Raw genomic sequence first — 21,577 nt, forward strand, 5'->3', positions numbered from 1 at the left:
ATCATCTACTTGTTTCGTCTCTCCCTCCCTTTTCCGTACTTCTGGCTCTTGTTCTTCTTCACGTAACATACGTGGGAGTTCCATATTTTTAATACTTTCTTATTCTTAGAGGGTGCGGTCACAAGTCCCAGTGCTTCCTTTATACAAAGTGCCACCTAAGTATAAACATACTACAGATTAGTTAAGTACAGAAAAATGGGCTATTTGATTATCTCCAAAACTCTAGAGTACTTATACACACCCTTATCTTACAGACAAAGACACTGAGTGTCAACCAGACTCAATGACAGCTGAAAAAACTACGACTACAAGTCTACATGGCTCTAGAATCATAGCTTTGTCCCATGTTCACTTTAACCTCTTCTACTTAAAAAAATAAAGAGGGGGAAAAAAAAACAAAACACCACACTGATCATTACCTGAAATCAAATGTAGAGGAGAGTATTTTTACAAAAGCATTGTTCTACAGCGTTTTGAAGCATGGACTTTGGAGTCATAGGAGATTAAGTTGGAATTCTAACTTAACCACACACCAGTTGCCTCTTCTTGGGCAAATTTGTAACTTTTAAATGTGTTTCTGTATCTTAAAGACAAACATGCTTATTTCTTAGACTTAAGGTTAACAGCTTTTTTAAAAGGCATCAGCTATTCAATGGCATCTTGTTTTGTAGTAAAAATGGAAGAAAATGGATCTTAAATGCACATTACAACTGATCCATAAATTCTAATTTCATAAATGTTAACAAACAAAATAGGTAGCAAATTCAAAGTATAATCTATATATTCCTAGTTAACAAACAGCATAATTCAATGTCAAGCACTTAATTCAGGCCTAGGAAACTGAGAATGAGCTCTCTGATAATCTCACCCCAATTCCACACAGATATATCCTAAATTTCTCCCTCTAATCCTGGCTAAACTTCAATCCAACAATGCTTTATCTTTATGTCACAGGTCTCTTCCCCACATAGCAGGCAAAATGATGCCAGTCTTTCTCTCATACCAATATCAGACAGAGACATCACACACACACACACACACACACACACACACACACACACACACACACAAACACACACACACCTGATATCCCTTATGGATACAGGTGAAAGAGTCCTCAACAAAATACTGGCAAACAAAATCCAACAGCATATAAAAAAGACTGTACACTATGATCACATGCGATTTAGGGAGGTATGCAAAGTTGGTTCATTATAGGAAAGTCAATCAACATTATGCCATTTTAAAACAATAAAACAAATAACACATCTGCCTGAAGAAAAAGCATTTCCTTGAATCTAGCACCGTTTCATAACCAGGGTTAAAAGAACACTTAATACTTAAGAACAGAAGAGAACTTTCTCAATCAAAGGGCACCTGTAAAAAGACCCACAGCTAACATCATACTTAAGAATGAAAAACTGAAAGCTTTCCCTCTAAGACCGGGAACAACACAAGGAAGTCTATTACACACTTTGGCTCAACATTATACTGGCAGTTTTACAACCAGAGCAATCAGGTAACAAAAGAGAATTGTTGCTGCAGTTTAAAAAAAAAAAAACCACAATGAAAAAACAAAAAACAGCCTTCACAATGGAAAGGAAAAAGTCAAAGTATATTGGAGATAACATACTTTTGTATAGAAAATCTTGAAGAAAACACAAGTATTAGAATTAATATAAAGCTTGCAGAATAGAAGACAAATATTTTAAAAGTCAACCACATTTTACACTGTAGCAACAAATGTTGTTGAGTAAATACTTGAATCTACACTAGCATTCAAAAGAATACTTAGGAAGTCAGAAAGAGGAAGACAATATATTCTTTTGAATGGCTGAGTAATACTCCACTGTGTATATGTACCACAGCTTTCTGATCCATTTATCTGTTGGTGGACATCTAGGTTGTTCCATGTCCTGGCTATTATAAACAGTGCTGCGATGAACACCAGGGTACATGTGTCTCTTTCAATTCTGGTTTCCTCAGTGTGTATGCCCAGCGGTGGGATTGCTGGGTCATATGGCAGTTCTATTTGCCATTTTTTAAGGAATCTCCACAATGTTCTCCATAGTGGCTGCACTAGATTGCATTCCCACCAACAGTGCAAGAGGGTTCCCTTTTCTCCACACCCTCTCCAGCATTTATTGCTTGCAGACTTTATAGGAATCAATTCTAATTAGACGGATGAAACTGGAGCCGATTATACACAGTGAAGTAAGCCAGAAAGAAATACACCAATACAGTCTACTAACACATATATATGGAATTTAGAAAGATGGTAATGATAACACTGCACGAGAGACAGCAGAAGAGACACAGATGTATAGAACAGATTTTTGGACTCTGAGGGAGCGGGAGAGGGTGGGATAATTTGGGAGAATAGCACTGAAACATGTACACTATCATGTAAGGTAGTCGCCAGTCTATGTTTGAAGCAGGATACACGATGTTTGGGGCTAGTGCACAGGGATGATCCAGAGAGATGATATGGGGTGGGAGGTGGGAGGGGGGTCAGGATTGGGAACTTATGTACACCTGTGGTGGATTCATGTCAATGTATGGCAAAACCAACACAGTGTTATCAAATAAAATAAAGTAAAAATAAAAATAATAAAAAGGAGAGAAAGACAAATATCATATGGCATCACTTACATGGACTCTAAAATATGACACAAATGAACTTATCTATGAAACAGAAACAGACTCACAGACATAGAGAGCAGACTATGTGATTCCCCAGAGGGGAAAGTTGGGGTAGGCACAGATTGGGAGCTGGTGATTAGCAGATGCAATCTATAATATATACAAGAGAGAAATAAGAGCATACTGTATAGCACAAGGAACTATATTCATAATTTGTGATAAACAATCATGGAACAGTGTATGAAAAAATTGTATGTGCATATGTGTGTGTTTACATATGAAGGAAAGGAAAGGACAACTGTTGGCAAGCACGTACAGAAATTGGATGCTTGTGTGTTATAGATAGATTTTAAAATGGTGCACCTGCTACAGAAAACAGTTTAAAGGCTCCTCAAAAAACTAAAAAACTAGACCTGATACATGATTCAGCAATTCAACTTCAGGATATAAAATCAAAAGAATTTAACATGGGGTCTTGGGATATCTGCAGAGCTGTGCTCACAGCAGCACGAAGCACAACAACTAAGAGGTGGAAGCATCGAAATGTCTATCAAATGTGATATATACACACAATGAAATATTATTTAGCCATATAGAGAAAATTCTGTCACATGCTACAACATGCATGATCATTTCAGACATCAAGCCAAATGCAATAAGACAGTCGTACAAAAAGACAAATACTGTAAGTTTCTACTTGTATGAAATAGCTAACACAGTCAAACAATAGAAAGGAAACAAAAAAGAACGATGGAGTCCATGGTCTAGGTCAACGGGCAAGAAAAGAGGAGTTGCTGTTTAATGGGACAGGTGATGGGTACAGAGTTTCGATTTTGCAAGCTGTAAAGGTGTAGAGATCTGCTTCATAACAATGTGATAAGGAATTCTCTGGTAGTTCAGAGGTTAGGACTCCACAGTGTCCTATCAGGGGCCTGGGTATGATCCTCAACCAGGGAACTGTCATTCAAGCTGCACAACACAGCTAAAACAATGACAACAACAACAAATCAACACTGTGACTACGTGTGTGTATATGTCTTAGTCACTCAGTTGTGCCCAACTTTGCATCCCCAGGGACTAAAGTTCACCACGTTCCCTTCTCCATCAGATTTGCAGTGGGTTGCCATTTCTTTCTCCAAAAGGCTGATGAAAGTGTGCAAAGTACTTAGAATGCAAAAATGGTAAAATGGTAAAAATTTAAGTTAGATGTTTTCTACAACAATTAAAAACAGAAAAGCATTTAACAACCAGGAAAAGAATTTGAATAGACATTTCTGACTCTTTGCAACCCAATGGACTGTAGTCTACCAGGCTCCTCCGTTCATGGGATATTCCAGGCAAGAGTGCTGGAGTGGATTACCATTTCCTTCTCAAGGCGATCTTCCCCACCCAGGAACTGATCCCAGGTCTCCTACCTTGCAGGCAGACACTTTCCCTTCTGAGCCACCAGGGAAGCCCTGAGCAAAATGTCAATCAGTCTCACTGAGATACTACTTCACACCCAGACTACTTCACACCCAATCAAAAGGACGAATAATAACAAGTGCTGCAGAGGATGTGGAGAAAAGGAATCTTCATGATATTTTTGAAGTAATTGCTGTAAAATGGTACAACCACTCTTGCAAAAGTGCTTGGTCAGTACCTCAAAAATTAAATGTAGAGTAGAGATATGATCCAGGAATTTCCCTCTTTTGTATATATGCACCAACACTGAAAATGTTCAGTCCATGCAAAATCAGTGTTCACAGCAACATTACTCGCAATAGCCACAAAGAGTACACCATCCACGTATTATCCATTCATTGACGAATGGATAAACAAACTGTAGTATATGCTCAAAATGGACTGCATGGAAGCCATTTACCATATTCATATACCATATTCAGCCATAAAAATAAAATAAAAACATTCACTGCTATACAAGCATGAACACGATGAATCTTGAAAGTACACAAACGAAGGGACTTTCCTGGCGATCCAGGGTTTAAGACTCTCCACAGGTGCCATCCCTGGGCTGGGAACTAAGATCCCACATGCCACAGAGCTAAATAAATAAATATTTAAAAAGAAAATACGACATCTGAATAAAGCCAGACACAAAGGTCACACATTGTATGTGGGAGAACTGTAGGTGGAAGACAAGCAGGAAAGAGAAGCACTCTGTAATCCAAGTGAAACATTTTTTTCAGGGAGGAGGAAATGAACTACTCTGATAAAGGCTGCCAACAAATTAAATAAAATAACAATTAAAAATTCACCACTGAGTTAAACATTTGAATTCACCTGTGGCCTTGACAAGAGTGGCTTTATGGGAAAATGAGAGAACTCGAGATAACAAAGTCTAGGAACAACTCTGCAGAGGTCTGTAACAAGCAAATATGAAATAAAAGCAGCAGAAGCAGGATGTGTCACCAAAAGATGGATTTGTAACGACAGGTCACATTATAGTCAGTCAGTTTGCTGATGGGAACCATCCAGAGAAACAGAAACCTTAATCCAGGGCAAAGAGGAGACTTGCTAGAACTTCAAGAAATGAGTAGGTCTAGAACTGAGTAGATCAAAATTGAGTACATCAGGCCAGAGAGCACACAAGCTGGAGAAGGCAATGGAAACCCAAACCAGTACTCTTGCCTGGAATATCCCACAGACGGAGGAGCCTGGTAGGCCGCAGTCCATGTGGTTTCGAAGGGTCGGACACGACTGAGCGACTTCACTCTCATGCACTGGAGAAGGAAATGGCAACCCACTCCAGCGTTCTTGCCTGGAGAATCCCAGATAAGGGAGAGCCTTGTGTGTGGCTGTCCATGAGACTGCAGAGTCGGACACGACTGAAGTGGCTTAGCAGCAGTAGCAGCACACAAGAAGGGTACACAAGCCAAATAATTTGCTCACATTGACAGAACTGAGATCATATAAAAAAAAGGCTGGCATAGTGGATTAATGGGTATGGTAACCAGCCTTCAAGTGAATTCAATCTCCTAATATTCCCACCCCTGTGTAGTTCTCTCTCAATCTATCACAGGGTAGACCTGTGAGACTAAGCAAATACACAAGTGCAGATGTGTAACATCTGAAAAAAGACTCTGCACTTTATCATGGGTGCAAGCGCTTTCCTGAATCACTCATTCTGAGAAAAGACAGCAGCCTCCACAAGAGAAGCCCCTTGGAGAGGCCCACAGAAGGAGGAACTGAGGCTTCAAGAGTACAGACAAGTGAGAGAGCTTAGATTCAACAAGCTAAGTCTTCAGAGGTTGCCAAGCCAGACAAAAGCTTGACTACTAACTACCTCAGGAGAGATCCTAAGTCAAGAGATAACAAGTGGTAAGTTCTTTCAAACTATTCCATTTTGAGATCATATGTACAACACAAACATTTCAAGTTCTAATACCATTCACATCATACTTACACACAGAACAGTTCTCCTATAAATATAGCAAAAATCAAAACACACACACACACAGACACACACACACACACTCACCCAGTCCAAAGCACCGAAACACAGGAGTTGCCTAGCAGCCCAGTGGTTTGGTTAGGACTCAGCCCTCTCACTGCCAGGATCCTGTGTTCGATCCCTGGCTGGGGAACTAATGTCCTATGAAGCCACATGTTGTGACCAAAACAAAACATGCTGTGAAGTCAAAGCTGTACCAGCAAGATAAGTATACAACACAGCTGTAGGCACAAGTGGCTGGGCATAGAGCTTCCTAATATCTTGTTTACTCGCATGAAATGAACTCAGATGGTGCCTCACCCCCATCCAGTGGAGCTGACTTACTTAATGAAGAAAAGCCCTTAAGGGTACAGAAATGAGCAAGCAATCTCACGTGAACATGTTAAATCACAGGATATTTTCTCTGAATGTACCACTGGATTCATTCATTCATTTGGCCATGCTGTTTGGCTTGTGGGGTCCCAGTTCCCTGACCAGAGATTGAATCCAGACCACTGTAGTGAAAGCCCAGAATCCTAATCACCAGGCCACCAGGGAACCCCCACACCTGCATTGCTTTGCTTTGCCAGCTAAAACCTTAGGATATGTGCATTGCCCCATTTTAGCCTCACCGAGTGGTAGGAGTCAGCTCTACACAGCTTAAGACCCATGGTGTTCTTACTATTTTTCTTTCAAGAAGACAGGCGAAAGCAAGTCACCATGCCTGTTTTTAAGCTTGCCACTCAGAAAGCTGCAAACCTGAAACCATGATGGCCCTGAAGTCAGCACCCGCAATCAGGGTCACGTAATCCCCAATCAGGAATATTCTCTCTCAACAGCAACGTGTCAGCCGACGAATGAAAGGAGAAAAACGCAAAGTAAGAAAGCCACACCTTTGTCCCTTGTTGTAAAGATGTCTGTCACCTTACCTCAGGGGCCCACTGAACTCCTGAGCGCTTGAGACCTCCCAGGCAGCACACGGTCACATCCTGGGGACAAGCAGAGGAAACGGCCAGGGTGAGTCCCCTGTTCTGGGAACATTCTATCCCCCCAGGCCCTACCTGGTCCTACCCTGCGGATGCTGACCAGGCGTCTCACACTCAACCAGACCAAGTGATTGAACTCCTTTGCCCTGAGCTTCTTCCTCCCACCTCCCTTCTCTCAGTAACAAACAAACAAATACCTCATCTGCCAACTTCCCGAACCAAAGGCCTGAATCTCGGGGCCCCCAGGGACGGGGCAGCCCTGGAGTCTGAGGAGAGGCAGAGGAAACAGGAAAACGACTAAAGCACCAGGGCAGTGAAGAGGCTGCTAGATAGATGTTTTTTTGGTTTTTGTTTTTGTTTTTTTGCTGCTCCTGCCTGACTGTGCCTGGGTGCAGAACCGGGTTGGGCCGTGAAGATTTGTGCATCTGTGTTTAAATACATTAGGTTCCACAGGAGAGCTGGGGGTGGTGCCAGGGGCCAGGGGCCTAAGAGGCCCTTTCCGCGAGCTGGCTTGTCCCGCCCCTGGGCAGGAAAGCTGCTGGAGAGCAGAGCCCGCCCAGACTAGAGAGGGGAGAGGGCGAAAGGAGCCTGAAGCTTGTGGATCCTGCCGCAAGCTCTCACCGCCCTCACCAGCCGCCCCGCCGAGCAAGGCCTCGTGCGAGTGGGGACCCGAGAAACCCTCCCTTTAGCCGTCAGGCACTGCTTTGGCTGAACCACGCTCCAGTCCTTACCGGTCCCCATTGAGGGAGGAGACAGAACTGCTGGCAGCTCACCTGCCCTAGGCAGTTCCAAGATTAACCCCGAGGAGTCGAGCCTGCGGGGACGAGGCCGCCTCAGGTCTGGGGCGCCGCCTCAGCTCCCCCTACAGGCTTGCGGGCTGCCTCCGATGATTGGCTGCCAGGTGTCGGCACCTGCCATCGGATTGGCCGCGAGGCCGAGTTGGGCGCATGCGCGCGCGATGAGCCCGCCCCACAGCCCCTCCCCCCATAAAAGCAGCCGCTGTAGGCGTGGTCAGGCTGAATCTGAATGTCAAGGATCTTGGGTCAAGATTGCTCAGCTCACCAAACGCGAAGAAAGAAAAAACAGATGGCACAGTCGCCAGGGCTCAGGGCTGAGAACGGCCTCCGAGTCTACCAGGGGAGTCCAGTGATGGTGTCCGGCACTCACAGCCCTCAGGGGTGACCTCCCTTAAGCCAGTTCTTTGCTTAAGGAACTTGTCCTTACAGTGCATCTTGGCGCCCCTCCTCTTGGAATTCCATTTCAATCAAGGCAGGGCAGCCTGCCCCTGTTTTTGCACTGTCTATTGTGAGCTGAGAATGAGCTTTACTTTTTCTTCTTCTTCTTCTTTTTAATTTTAGAGCTTTACACTTTTAATGGCTGAGGAAAACCGAAAAGAATTTTATTTTCTGACGTGAAAATTGTGTGTAATTCAGTTTTCGGAGTCCTTAAAGGTGGAAGAGGGACTTGCCAGCTTCTTTGGTTATCCTCTATGCCTGAAAACTTAATTAATTGCGAATGGTCATATTCGCAAAGCCTAACATATTTCTTTTTTGGCCCTTTACAGAGTGTTTTTTAAATGCTCTGTTCTGCTGGAAGTCTCCTGGTAGTCATATGGGAGAATAAAGTTTTGGTTTTGTTACAATATTTCTTTTCTTTTATTTTTCATACCTTTTCTTTATTTTCCTCAACTCCTGTTATTCCCCCCCCCAGTTTTTTTTTTTAAATGTTAATATCTTTAATTCTTACATGCGTTCCCAAACATGACCCCCCCTCCCACCTCCCTCCCCTCAACATCTCTCTGGGTCATCCCCATGCACCAGCCCCAAGCATGCTGCACCCTACGTCAGACATGAACTGGTGATTCAATTCTTACATGATAGTATACATGTTAGAATTCCCATTCTCCCAAATCATCCCACCCTCTCCCTCTCCCTCTGAGTCCAAAAGTCCGTTATACACATCTGTGTCTTTTTTCCTGTCTTGCATACAGGGTCGTCATTGCCATCTTCCTAAATTCCATATATATGTGTTAGTATACTGTATTGGTGTTTTTCTTTCTGGCTTACTTCACTCTGTATAATTGGCTCCAGTTTCATCCATCTCATCAGAACTGATTCAAATGAATTCTTTTTAACGGCTGAGTAATACTCCATTGTGTATATGTACCACAGCTTTCTTATCCATTCATCTGCTGATGGACATCTAGGTTGTTTCCATGTCCTGGCTATTATAAACAGAGCTGCGATGAACATTGGGGTACATGTGTCTATTTCAATTCTGGTTTCCTCAGTGTGGATGCCCAGCAGTGGGATTGCTGGGTCATAAGGTAGTTCTATTGGCAATTTCTTAAGGAATCTCCACACTGTTCTCCATAGTGGCTGTACTAGTTTGCATTCCCACCAACAGTGTAGGAGGGTTCCCTTTTCTCCACTTCTCCATTATATTCATTTTTCATTCTTTACTAATTTCATTCCTTCATATCACTATAAGTTTCCTTTAATGGAAGCAATGAAATAACATCAAAGAAAATACCTCTGTTGGTAGTTTTAACAGGTAACATGTTAGAAGGTATATGCTCAACTACAAATATGTTGTATATATACAGTAAATACCACTTTAAGTAGCTTCAGAACTTGTATCTGGTTTCAAGTCACTAGGAAGGTTTGTTGAACATCCAATATTCTAACCTCCAGCTGTTCTCAACTTCAAAAAGATACAACTTTTTCAATAATTTGTTATCTCAAGTTTAAACTCCGTTTTAGCCACATATATGAACATGCTTTCTAGGTCACATGATTGAATCTGACCCATTGCCAAAAAGTGAAAATTTTGGAATACCTTTCTCAAAAGAGAGATGTTGTTTTCTTCTTCCAGAAAGACTGGTAGTGCAGCCGATCTTTGAACAGTTTGTCGGTTTTTGTTAACTCCATAAAGATTAAGCTGTCGAATTAACCTCTTTATGCTCTTGGTTTCAAATTTCCTGAAAGGCTCCTTTCTTTCCAAGACTTCTTTCCTGAAGAGTTCTTCATTGATCACTCTACATGTGCCTGTCTCATCCCACCAAATAGACTCAAACTGATCACTTTCCACTATATTCCAAAGTTTTTGTGGAAATGTGAGTGAAAGAAAATCATTCACATCATCTGTTTCAGAGACAGAATATGTGTAGTGTGGCCTTTTGATCACCAGATCCTCAGCCAAAGCCTGAAAAGCATATTCTTCAATCATAGATCTCAAAACTGAGTCCCCAGTTGTATAATCATACCAGTAAGATCGAATGGAGGTTTCTGAACCAGTGGACTCACCTTTAGGAGGTCCATCTTGAATTTCTGAAGAAATATGTGCCATCTCAGGGAAATCTTTCTTCAGATAATGTTCTCATTTGTCTGCTTTTACACAATGCAACTTCAAATGATGTTTGGCTGGCCTACAGAGAGAAACTCTCTGGACAATCACAGTGATCCCCCCAGTCAAACAGCTGTGAGATCACAAAATCACTGGTCTCCTAGCAATCGAAGGTTAGTTGTGACATGACAAAGTCACTGGTCTCCTAGCAACTGAAGGGTATTGTTCAACCAAGTGTTTACTTCAGCATCAACTTAAAATACAGACTGCTGGCAGAAATAGTAACCAAAACCATGAAGCATGCAAAAATCTCATTAGTAAATTTGGCCTTTTTTTTTTTGGGTGCGGGGGGGTTCCTGTGTTTGGGATGATCTTTCTCTTTCTGGCAGTTTGTGGTTCCTCTTTATTGTGGAGGTTCCTCCCTGTGGCTGGGGTTGGACGAGGGGCTTGTCAGGTTTCCTGGTTAGGGAAGCTTGTGTCAGTGTTCCGGTGGGTGGAGCTGCATCTCGTCTCTCTGGAGGGCAATGAAGTGTCCAGTAGTGAGGTTTGAGATGTCTATGGGTTTGCTGTTTGGGCAACCTGTGTATTGAAGCTCCAGGTTCTGTTCCTGTGTTGCTGGAGAATTGGCATGGTATGTCTTCCTGTGGAACTTGTTGGCTCTTGGTCGTGCTTGTTTTCAATGTAGGTGTGGAGCTTTTTTAGAAGATTTCCTTTTTTTTTAAAAAATAAATTTATTATTTCAATTGTAGGGTAATTACTTTACATTATTGTAATGATTTTGCCGTACATTAACGTATGTCCACCACAGGTGTACACACGTTCCCTTTCCTGAACCCCTTCCCTTCTGCCAACCCGTACCATCCCTCTGGGTCGTCCCAGTGCACCAGCCCCAAGCATCCAGTATCATGCATTGAACCTGGGCTGGAGACCCATTTCATATATGATATTATACATGTTTCAATGCCATTCTCCCAAAACATCCCACCCTCTCACTCTCCCACAGAGTGCAAAAGACTGTTCTATACATCTGTGTCTCTTTTGCTATCTCGCATACAGGGTTATCGAAAACTCACATCAATAAATCTACTTTATTTCTGAAATAAAAGTGATTTATCATCCTTCTATGCACACATTCTTAATATTCAGTACTGTTACCCTAGCATACATGGTCTACTTGCTTCTGTGCAAACAAATTTATGAATTGACTGTGGGTTTCAGTGTGGGGGGGGGGGAAGTGCTTATTGTAGGACGAAGCAAGGTGTCTTAGCAGCTGGTGCTTCAAAGACACAAATCCCCAAATACTTTCAGGGGGACTATTTTAATGGCTGAGTGAGGGTGGAACGTGGGGTCTGTGATCAATATTGGGACATTCTACTAATGGCCTATTAGTGAGGATATTGGGAGTCCACATAATTGACCGTCTAGTTCCAACTATGCACTTACATTTCAGCCTGGTTTGGGCTTTAGCATCTCTAAAATTGTTCACAGGATATTGCTCCGAATGTCAGCGATGGTCCTTGCTGCTGCTGCTGCTAATTCGCTTCAGTCGTGTCCGACTCGGTGCGATCCCAAAGATGGCAGCCCACCAGGCTCCCCCATCCCTGGGATTCTCCAGGCAGAACACTGGAGTGGGTTGCCATTTCCTTCTCCACGCTGGCCCTTGAGGAGGGACTAAAGACCCTTGAGTTTGATTAGTGGCTAAATCATTATTATTGTCTATCACTTGATTGTTTTCCTTAGTTTCTGTCTTTTCTAGCTTCTCTGATTAAAATTCCTTTTGAACATGAGGAGGTCTACAATCTCCTACCTCTCTCTCTCGATTTCCAGGCTTTCAATCTTAAGAAGGGACTGCTTAGTACAATAAAGGAAAACAAGTCTTGGACTTAGAGCTCGATCATAAATATGACAGAAAATCTCAGTGCAGGTTCCGTTTCTTTTTCAGGTTTCCCAGCTCTTGGAGTGATTGAGTCAGCAACAACTTTGGCTCTTTCCTGTTGAGATGGAGCATGGAGGTGGAAATAATTCTAAAATCTAGGCTTGCTATCAACAGTTTATGATTTGAAAACATATCTCTACTTCATATATATTATATATATATATATGTCTATGTTAGTATTTTGTCATTAAACTGGACAAACATTTGAAAATTGGTCTATATTTATGAAAAGGAGAGAGGTGAGTGATATAAAAGAGTCCTCATATGTTACATGCAGCCAAGGAAACAGATTTTGAAGTATTTCAACTTACATAGTATTCAACAATCGAGTAGAATTTGAATCATTCTACATTTGGGTTTTATTGTTTTCCCATTTCTATTACACCTAACATGAATTAAAAGCTAATGTTTATTACAATTCTCTTTCCGAAAGCTATGACTTGCACGTAATCTAGATGCACATCAGCAGATGAAAATATAAGGAAGTTGTGCTATATATTCAAATATAATATTACTTAGCTACAGAAAAACACATGTTTGTGTCACTTTTGGTAAGGCAGTACAACCTGCAGCCTATTATTCAGAGCAAAAAAAAAAAGTTAGAAAGAGAAAGGCAAATATTGTTTATTAATGCGTACAAATGGGATTTAGGAAGACAGTAACAATGATTCTGCATGAAGGCCAGTAAAAAAGATCCACATATAAAGAACAGACTCTGAGACTCAATGGGAGAGTTCAAGGATGGGATGATTGGAGAAATTAGCATTGAAACAGGTACATTACCATACATAAAAGAGATGACCAGTGCAAGTTCAATGCATGAAAGATGCATCCAACCCTTGTGCTGTGGACGAACCCAGAAGCGTGGGGTAATAAATGAGGTTTGAGTTGTGTTCAGGATAGGGGGACGCATGTATCCATGCTGATGTATATGTCAAAAACTATCACAGTAATACACAATAATTCTATTCCAATTAAATCATTTTTTAAAAGAAATATGAAGAAATACAAAAAGAATGCATTCAGAAATAGCAGGGACATGCTCCAGAATACAACCTCAACAGTTGTTTCATATCTCTTCCAGAAAGCGGGCTTAGGAGGGGCAGAACATGTGTGCTGGTATAAAAGCTGAAAGTCGAAGAAGGTATGCCTGAGATTGCAACTATGCAGTTGCAGCATGACCTCAGTATCATAGTCTAAATAGTGAAAGACGCATGCGGCCCAATGCAAGCTTAGTAGATCGGCATGACTACTGTGGAGCTTAGGCTGAGTAGGAGTTCAATGCATGCACTTGAGCATCCTTTCAGGAGTGACGGTACGTATGTTTCAGAGTGAAGATAAAGAGATGCAGCGAAAGTGCTCTAAAATGGTGGACAAATACTTGTAAGAAGGAAGGTTCAGAGTGGAAGCTCAGTATTTGCTATAGACTTGGACTTAAGTTGAAGACAGTAGGGAAGACCACTCGATGATTCAGGTTTGACCTAAATCAGATCCCTTATGATGGTACAGTGGACATGAGAAAATATTTAAGGGATTAGGCATAATATAGTGTTTGAAGAACTACATTTGGAGGTTCATGACATTGTAGAGGAGGCAGTGATGAAGACCATCCCCAAGAACATGAATGCAAAAAGGCAAAATGGTTGTCTGAGGAGGCCTTACAAATAACTGAGAAAGGAATAGAAACAAAAGGCAAAGGAGAAAAGGGAAGATATACCCTTATGAATAGAGTGCACCAAAGAATAGCAAAGAGCGATAAGAAAGCCTTCCTCGGTGATGAGTGCAAAAAATAGAGGAAAGCAACAGAATGGGAAAGAGTAGAGATCTCTTCAAGAAAATTAGAGATACCAAGGGAACATTTCATGCAAAGGTGGATACAGTAAAGGACAGAGATTGTATGGACTGAACAGAAGCAGAAGATATTAAGAAGAGGTAGCAAAAATCGATACCACAAAGATTGAAGAACTATGCAGAAAAGATCTCCATGATCCAGATAATCATCATGATCTAATCACTCACCTAGAGCCAAACATCCTGGAATGTGAGGTCAAGCGTGCTGCAAGAGGCATCAAAAGAAACACAGCTAGTGGAGATAGAGAACTCCACTTGAGTGATTTCAAATCCTAATAGTGAGTGCTATGAAAGTGCTGAACTCAATATGCAAGCAAATCTGGAAAACTCAGCAGTGGCTACAAGACTGGAAAAAAATCATTTGTTCCAGTATATGCATTTTAGAGCTTCTTCTCTGTAGTGGTGAAATGTGTTCCACACAGAGTTAGACAGGACTGAAGCAATCCTGTGCAAATAGTTGCACGATTTTTTTTTTTTTAACCAGTAGCAGCTTTTTTCCAATGAGAGTTAACTGTGAAAGTGGAGCAGCTGCTTGGCTTTGAGGGACACAGGTGGTGTCAAACGGGCAGGGTGCAGGGACACAGACTGACTACACCACAGGAGTTAGGGCCCTATCAGAGCCTTTTTTTTTTCTTTTTTGAGCCCTTGTATCTGGTGATAAGATGGCGTCTTTGGCCAGTCTTCTCCCTAGTTCCACCTATTCGGCCACTCAGAAGGCTTCCTTGCCTGGGATCCTTCTCTGTCGTTCAATGGGTCAGCACATAGAGCGAATTTCCTGGCTGGGGTCCTCCTGTGTAAATCAGTGCATCCGACACTTAAAGGAGCATCCTGAGTGGGATTCTACTCTAGTATGATGCATCAGGCACTTAATGGATGACCCTGCGTGGTGTCCTGCTCTGCATTTCAGTGTGTTCAGCATTTGAAGGGTCAGCCTCATTATTGTAGTAACTACTGATGCTAGCATGAGGGAGAGAGAGGCTATGGTGATTGCTCCACCCCCGACATGTGACTCGGTGTTATGGCCTTGCTTTCATGGCTGCCTAGCTTTTCTCCACAGGCATACCCTACGACAGTGTCCCCCTTCAAACCCCCTCTCTCGATTTCTCCCCAGGAAACAGCAGCCCTCCCCATGAATTGCCGCAAAGTCCCTAAACTGCAGCTGCCAGCCACGGGGCCTTTTAGGGGACGGATGTCCTTGTACGGGGTATGTACGGCTGCAGCAAGGACCCTCTGCTTCTCATTGCACCCAGCTTTCCACAGATCAGCTGTTTCACTCTCAGCTTTAAATGTCTATTCTACACTTCAGACGATTGACCCAATGTGGGATTGGACCTCAGCTTCAGTTCCTTCCCCCACTCAGGGCAGATCCAGTCCTACTAACACTCCTGATTTTTCCCCCAGTTCTTTCCCCTGACTGAGTTTTGCGTGGTTCTATATATTCTTTGCCACTTGTCAGGTACTCCTGTCTACTTTCCGGTAATGTTCTGATTACTCTTCTGTGTCTGAAGGTGTATGCCTGATGTATCCATGGAGAGATGTACTCCACATCCACTTATAGCTCCACCATCTTGTTCTCTCATCTCACAAGGGTTTTAGAGCACAGAATCCACCGTGGTAGTAGGTGTGGCTATAAAATGTGAGTTCAGATATACTCTTGAGGGCAAGCTCAGTGATTTTAGCACAGCTGATCTAAAGCGTGGATTTAGTGTTGGCCAGACATATGCTTCAAATGTTAAGAAAATTATGTATGGTGTGCCAATTCTAGAGCACAAGGTCAGTGTTTGTGTACCATTTCCTGTAGAATGCAAGTTCACTTGTGGAAAGAGGTATGCTCCGCAATGCAACTGAGCAGTTTTAGACATCTTGTGGTAGAGTACACGCTCAATAGTGGCAGGAACTGTGCTCTAGTGTGCATTCAGCAGTGGCTGCACGCATGTTGCCAGTGCCAATGGGATGGCTTCAGACAGCCTGCTCTACAGTGCAAGCACACTAGTGGCAGAACGTGTGCTCTGGATTGCGAGCTAAGCTGTTTCAGTACTTCCAGGCTAGAGCAGGGACGCAAAAGTGAGGCATGCAGGCTCCAAAGTGTCACACCCGCTCTAGAGCACAGATTTAGTAGTGGGGGGGAGAATCCGCAAAAGCACCATCTCAGGAGATGAAGCACATGTTCTCGAAAGCCAAGATTCAGGATGTGAAGCATGCCTGCTCTAGATCATGGGTCTGTATTAAGAGGGGTATGCCTAAAGTGTGTTTCACTGTTGAGAGGCATGCTGAAGAGCTAAGTTCAGCAGATGTAGCATGCCTGCTCTACATGTGCTTCAGAGTGTTGTCTCAGGAGTTGGTGCCCTTGCTCAAGAGTGCAGACTGCAGAGGGACATGTTCTCTTGAAAGCTGGGTTTTTTTTTTTTGGTTGCATATCCAGAGATCCAATTCAGAAAATGTGATATACCTGCTCTGCCACACAAGCTCAGTAGAGGGAAGACAAGCCCTCAACAGTGCAAGCGCAAGGGTTGTGGCATATGTGTATGGTGACGCACGATCAATTCAGGCAGGACGTATGAAGTATACACCAGGTCTGTAGTGGTGGCACGTCATCCACAGATATACAGGTACACTACTCACAGCTTGCACAGTCTAGAGTGCTGGGTGACTAGCAGCAAAATGGCTGGTATAAAATGTCACGGGGGTAATTGTTGCACACACCTTCTCGAGCAAGGAAGTTAAGATAACACTTCAGAATTCAAGGTCACTAGTGGTCACACAGTTGATCTAGAATGACGGTTCACTCGTGGAGACGATATGTGTTTTAGAAAGCAGCCTCCTGGAGTAGGTGCTCCAGAGTGCAGGAAGAAGTGTGGGGAACATATGCAACAGAGGGCAAGCCAAGTCATTGGCAATTTTCAGCTGCAGAGTGTAGGCTCACAGGTTTAAGCACTCAGGCCATCGAGCAAGATTAGTAGTAGTGGAACTCATGCTCTGTAATGCAGTCTCAGCAGTGATAAAGGAGTGTACCAGGGTGCAATATCAGTAGCTGAAGCATGAATATTTGGGGGCCTGGGCTTACAAGTGGCAAGACACAGGCTTCCGAGTCTGAAATTAGTAATGGCCACACATATGCTCTAGACCACATGCTCACTAGCTGTGCCATGCCTGCTTAGTGTAAGGACTCAGAAGTGACAAGTGTGCTGCAGTGCTAGGATTTATACTGCTGGGATGCATGATTCAGTGTGCAGTAGTGTAGTTCAGGCATTCTTACTCTACAGCACATTCTCCGTAGTGTCAGAACATTGGCTCTTGAAGGCACACGCAGTCACGATGGAAGATATGCTTCTGAGTAAACCTCAGAAGCGCAAAACCCATGATGAAATGTGCTCACTCTGTATTCATGAGATCTGTACCCCCAGCTGCACGTTCAGTTACTTTGGCATGTGTGCAACTAGAGCATGTTCTCAGCAGAGCCCGGATGCCTGCACTTGAGCTCATGCTCAGGAGAGGCGTACCATGTCCTCCAGTGTTTAAAATCACTCTGTCTACAGGAGTTCTGGCTCAGTTGTGTCCAGAAGGAAACTTCAGAGTGCAAGTTCAGTAACTATTTAGGCACACCTGAACTACAGTGCAGGTTGAGTAGTGGCCTGACTTACCTATAAAGCAACAAGCTAATGATTGTGATGTTCATGCTTCAGAGTGAAAGTTCAGCCGGTGATGAACTCTTGTTCTGGAAGGCAATTTCAGTAGTGCAGGGATGCAGAATCCAGAGCGTAATACACCAAAAGTGTATGTGAGTTTACAACAGGCATGTTTTAGGGACAGGCTCAGTAGTGGTAGGCCATATCCTAAAGAACCCGGGTTTAGGAGTGATGGGATGTATGCTCTACTGTGCAGTCTCAGTGACAGCAATGCACTTGTTCTAAAGCTTGTTAATAGTCTCAATAGTGGCAGAAAGGGTGATCCAGATTGGAAACTAATAGCTCCTGCGAGCGTTCTCTAGATAGCGGCCTCAGTATCAACAAGCGCGTATTCCAGAGGGCAAGCTCAGTGTTTGTAGCATGTATGGTTTGACATAAGAGAAGGAAATGGCAACTCACCCCAATATTCTTGCCTGGAGAATCCCGTGGACAGAGGGGCGTCGTGGGCTACTGTCCATAGGTTCGCACGGAGTCGGATAAGACTAAAGCGACATAGCATGCATGCATGCATTGGAGAAGGAAGTGGCAACGCACTCCAGTATTCTTGCCCCAAGAATCCCAGGGACAGGGGAGCCTGGTGGGCTGGTAATCTATGTGGTCACACAGAGTCGGACACGACTGAAGTGACTTAGCAGCAGCAGCAGCAGTGGTTTCAAATCAGGGGTCAGTAACTGTGAAAAGTTTCTTGCATTTTCAGTCGTTGCCGCATGCCAGGTCCGGAGTGCAGACGCACGTGGTTGTGATCCTTATGCTCTAGAGTTGTAATGTATGTGCCAGAGTGCAAGCTAAGTAGTGCACCTGTCCTAATTCAATTCTTAGTAAAAGCAGAATGCAAACTCGTGATTTCAACCTCAGTAGTTGCTGCATGCATCATCAGAAGTAGTGTTGCATACACTCATTTGATCTCTGGTTCCTCTGACTTGTCCAAAACCAGCTTGATCATCTGGAAGTTTATGGTTCGTGTATTGCTGAAGCTTGGCTTGGATATTTTTGTGCATTACTCTACTAGCGTGTGAGAAGAGTGCAATTGTGCAGTAGTTTGAGCATTCTTTGGCATTGCCTTTGTTTGGGATTGGAATGAAAACTGACCTTTCCCAGTCCTGAGCCGCTGCTTAGTTTTTTAAATTTGCTGACATATTGAGTGAAGCACTTCCGCAGCATAATCGTTTAGGATTTCAAATAGCTCAACTGGAATTCTATCACTTCCACTCACTTTGTTCATAGTGATGCTTCTTAAGGCCCACTTGACTTCACATTCCAAGTATCTGGATGTAGGTGAGTGATCACATCGTCATGATTATTTGGGTTGTGAAGATCTTTGATGTACAGTTCTTCTGTGTGTTCTTTGCCACCTCGTCTTAATACCTATTGCTTCTGTTAGGTCCGTACCATTTATGTCCCTATTAGTGCCCATCTTTGCATGAAATTCCCCCTTGGTATCTCCGGTTTTCTTGAAGAAATCTTTAGTCTTCCCCATTGCATTGCTTTGCTTTATTGCTTTGCTTTATTTCTTGGCACTGATCACCGAGGAAGGATTTCTTCTCTCTCCTTGGAACTCTGTGTTCAGATGGCTATATCTTTCCTCCTCTCCTTTGGCTTCATTTCTCTTCATTTCACAGCTAATTGTAAGGCCTCCTCCGGCAGCCATTTTGCCTTTTTGCGTGTCTTTTTTCTTGGGAATGGTCTTGATCCCTGTCTCCTGTACAATGTCATGAACCTCCGTCCATAGTTCATCAGGCATTCTATCAGATCTAGTCCCTTACATGTATTTCTCACTTACACTGTGTAATCATAAGGGATTTGAGATAGGTCATTCCTGAATGGTTTAGTGGTTTGTTCCTGCTTTCTTCATTTTAAGTCTGAATTTGGCAATACAGATTTCATGATCTGAGCTGCAGTCAGCCTCTGGTCTTGTTTTTTGCTGTCTAGGAAGAGTAAGCGTCTTTTCATTTCATGGCTGCAGTCCCTATCTTCAGTGATTTTGGAGCCTCACCCCCCCAAAAAAAAAAAACAAAAACAAAACAGTCTGCCACCATTTCCACTGTTTTCCCATCTATTTGTCATGAACTGATGGGACAGGATGCCATCTCAGGTTTCCTTATTTAGAGCTTTAAGCCTACTTCTTCACTTTCCTCTTTCACTTTCATCAAGAGACTCTTCAGTTCCTCTTTAGTTTCTGCCATAAGGGGGGTGTCATCTACATATCTGAAGTTTTTGACATTTCTCCTCGCAGTCTTGATTCCCGTTTGCATTTCTTCCAACCACACATTTCTCTGCATAGAAGTTAAATAAGCAGAGTGACAATATATACCCTTGAGGTGCTGGTTTTCCTATTTGGAACCAGTCTGTTATTCAATGTCCAGTTCTAACTGTTGCTTCCTGAACTGTATACAGGCTTCTCAAGAGGCAGATCTGGTGGTGTGGTACTACCGTCTCTTTCAGAATTTTCCACAGTTTATTTTGATCCGTACACTCAAAGGCTTTGGCATACTCAATAAAGCAGAACTAGATGTTTTTCTGGAACTTGCTTGCTTTTTTGTGAAGATCCAGCAGATGTTGGGAATTTGATCTTTGGTTCCTCTGTATTTTCTAAAACAAGATTGAATATCTGGAAGTTCATGGTTCACATATTGCTGAAGCCTGGCTTGGAGAATTTTGAGCATTTCTTTGTTAGCATGTGAGATGAGTAAAATTGCATGGTAGTTTGAGCATTCGTTGGCATTGCCTTTTTCGAGACTGGAATGACAACTGACCATTTCCAACTGAGCCACAGCTGAGATTTTCAAATTTCTTGTCTTATTGAGTACATCACTTTCACAGCATCATCTTCGAGGATTTGAAGTAGCTCATCTGGAATCGAAGCCGTAATAGAGCCTTCTAAGTCCCTAATGGACACTGCATGGACTCTCAGAACAAGTGAGATCAACAGCCATCCTCTTTAAGAACAACAACAAAAAGTTCTCTCAACAAGAAAACTTACACAAGCCACTGGTCCCACCACATTCACTTGGAGGAGACCACCCAATTAATAGCAATGATGGCCCTCCGGTGTGCAGAAAATAGACCTCGAAGACAGTCATCGAAACAACATGAAAAGGCAGAGACATATCCAGCAGATGAAGGAATACAATGAAAATCAACAAACCAGTGAAAGAGGAGGAGGTAGGAAGTCTACAGGAAAAACAGTTCAGCACAAAAATAGTCAATGTCTTGGAAACAAATGGATCGACAGATAAATAGACTTCAGGCATGGATTCAGAAGATGAAAGGGGTGTTTTAAATGGACCTGGAAGAAATCATGAGTAGTCAATCAATAATGAGCGATGACATAACTGAGATAGAAATCACTCTGGACAACAGGAACAGTACTCTAACTGAGGCAGAAGAAAGACTAAGTGAGCTGGAAGTTCGGATATGGCAAATAAATGAAGCAGAGCAGGAAAAAAAAAAGAAAGAGAGAAATGAAGACAATCACAGAGACCTATGGGACAATGTTAAATGCCCCCATATTTAAATCATAGGTTTCTCAGAGAAAGAAGACAAAAGGAAAGGGCATGAGAAAATATTTGAGGAGGAAATAGTTAAAAACATCCCTGAAATGGAAAAAAAAAAAAAAAAAAAACAGACACCTAAGATGAAAAATCCCAGTGTGTCCCACAGGGGTAAAATCAAGACACAACATGTCAAAACACACATT

This window comes from Ovis aries, chromosome Y, assembly GCF_016772045.2.
Source record: "Ovis aries strain OAR_USU_Benz2616 breed Rambouillet chromosome Y, ARS-UI_Ramb_v3.0, whole genome shotgun sequence".
Classification (NCBI taxonomy): domain Eukaryota; kingdom Metazoa; phylum Chordata; class Mammalia; order Artiodactyla; family Bovidae; genus Ovis; species Ovis aries.